This window comes from Monodon monoceros, unplaced genomic scaffold (assembly GCF_005190385.1).
Source record: "Monodon monoceros isolate NGI ecotype Baffin Bay Population unplaced genomic scaffold, NGI_Narwhal_1 Super_Scaffold_14, whole genome shotgun sequence".
NCBI classification, from domain to species: domain Eukaryota; kingdom Metazoa; phylum Chordata; class Mammalia; order Artiodactyla; family Monodontidae; genus Monodon; species Monodon monoceros.
Window position 1 is genome coordinate 49,575,921 of NW_021703770.1, and position 2,624 is coordinate 49,578,544.

Genomic DNA, 2,624 nt, shown 5'->3' on the forward strand with positions numbered 1-2,624 from the left:
TGGATCAAAGAACTATCTTCCACCTCATTAATCTGATTTCTTTTTTGGAGAGAAGGCACTGTGGCTAATCTGCCATTAAACTCTTATATTGAATTCTTTATTTTAGTTTTTTTATATTTTCAGATCTGAAATTTCTATTTATATTCCTTTTATATATTCCTTTTCTTTGCTGAAATTCTGTATCTTCTCAATTAACTTCATATGTTTTACTGTTACTATAAAGGATATACCTGATATTCCAATATCTGGATTCCCTGTGGGTTTCTATTATCCATTCTGTTATAATTTGCTCTTTTTTTGTCACTTCTCCTTTAATTCTCTATTGAGTCCTTTATTAGTTTCAACTGAAAAACTAGAGTATTTATAATGTCTTCCTCTTTGGGAGTCTGAACTCCACTCTTTGTTTTTTAGACATGTGGGGTTGCCAAAAGTCTGTTGGTTTCTCATTCATAGCTAAAGCAAAGGTAAATATCCATATTAAATACAAGAAGTGAAGTGTGTCAGTGACAGGTTTTATTTTTCTGTATGGGTGATCTATTTCTTGTTTGTCTTTACTCCTTTGGGAGACCCACCTTAAATCCAGGGCTCATTACCAGGGAGCCTCTACTTTGATGAATCCTGAACTCTAATTCTTGTTTCTCTAGTTCTGTGAGATGGTTGCAGGTGCTGCCCAGATTCTCAGATGCATATCTTGCCATTGGTAGATTGCAAATGCCTTGAGAGAAAAGGTAGCACCAAATGTTGGTCTCACATAACTTACTTCCCTTCTCTTCAGGATATGGATGTTTTTGGACATGGCTAAAGGTTACTTTGGTTCTCTCTGATGCCTTCAATCATATATAATTAACTGGCATTTCTTTATTTTTGGTGATGGGGTTGATCAAATAAAGGCTAATCTACCTTCCTTAAAATCCTTTACATTCAGCACTCATAATCTTATGGATGAATCTTATGGATATCTTATGGATATCTTATGGATCTTATCTCATGGATATCTTAATCTTATGGATATCTTAATTTCTAATGGAATTCTTAATTTCTTCCAGGTGTTTTGCTTGTCTCACTTTTGTTTTGAAATTAAATCTGGAGTTTATGTTTTACATCGTATGAGATAAAGTTATGTTTCAGTCTCTTTCCATATGGACCTCCAATTAAACAAGCACCATTTATTGAATATTTCATCTTTTTTCCCACTGATATATAATGCTTCTGCTGTCATACACAAACTTTTCATAGAGGGTGGATTTGTTTCTGTTTTCCTTATTCAGTTTCATTGGTCTAATTATCTCTTACACAATTTTTGAAATGCTCTGTCTTTTGTCTTGAAATATAATAGAGACAATTTTTGTTCTTAAAAATGTCTTGACTATTATTGGCTCTATGTCATGTACATTTTAGGCAGATTCTTTTAAAGTTTTGTGAAAAACACTGCTTGAATTTTATTGGATTGCATTAAATTAGTAGAATGATTTTGAGAGACCCGAATTTATTAAATATTTTCATCTATAAGCATTGTAGAAAATTCATCATTAAATTTAAACAATTTTGTCCATGAGCTTCATGCTTTTTTTTTTAAACATCTTTATTAGAGTATAATTGCTTTACAATGGTGTGTTAGTTTCTGCTTTATAACAAAGTGAATCAGCTATATGTATACATATACATACATATATACATATCTCTCCATATATTCTCCCTCTTGCAAAAAATATGGAATGCTTCACGAATTTGCATGTCATGCTTGCACAGGGGCCATGCTAATCTTCACTGTATCATTCAAATTTTAATATATGTGTTGCTGAAGCGAGCACTTCATGCTTATCTTTGGTTGAACTTATTATTTGATGACGTGTTTTTACTTATAAATGAGATAGTTTTAGTAGAATTTTTTTTAGAACTTTATAGATTTAGAGAAAAATTGAGATTTCATTGAGCACAGCATACCCAATTTCTAATATTATTAACATCTTACATTAATATGGTCAATTTGTTTGCATCAATAAATCAATATTGATACATTTTTATTAACTAAAGTCTGTATTCTCTTCAGATTCCTTACATCTTACCTAACAATTTTCTGTTCCAGGATTCCATCTGGGCACCACATTCCATTTAGTTGTCATGTCTCCTTAAGCATCTCTTGGCTGTAACAGTTTCTCAGAATTTCTGTTTTTCACGACCTTGACAGTTTTGAGTACTGAACAGGCAGTTTGTACAATGTTCCTCAATGTGGGTTTATTGTATATTTTTCTCATGGTTAAGCTAAGGTTTTCAGTGAGAATATTGTAGAGGTGAAACACACTTCTCATAGTGTAACAGGTTACCTATTATCAATATTACTTATCACTGATGATGTTTACTTTGGTCAGTTGGCCAAGACTGTATTTTCCAGGTTTTTCTACAATAAATTTCTTTCTTTCTTCCTTTTTCCATACTTCATTCTTTTGAACTAAGTCACTAAGCACCAATACCCCATTGTATACATACACCACATTTTGTTTATCCATTCATCAATCTATGAACATTTATTCTGTTACCACTTTTTGACTATTATGAATAATGGCTGCTATGTACATTGGTACACGAATTTGTTTTTATTTCCCTTGGGTATATACCTAGGAGTG

At 32.0% G+C, this 2,624-nt stretch overlaps 1 non-coding gene across 1 annotated transcript; it reads right to left on the bottom strand.

The window, feature by feature from the left end:
* Nucleotides 1-1,704: 1,704 nt before the first annotated feature.
* On the bottom strand, nucleotides 1,705-1,811 carry LOC114895715. Its single transcript, XR_003793616.1, has one exon. It is a non-coding gene; the product is annotated as a U6 spliceosomal RNA (small nuclear RNA).
* Nucleotides 1,812-2,624: the final 813 nt, after the last annotated feature.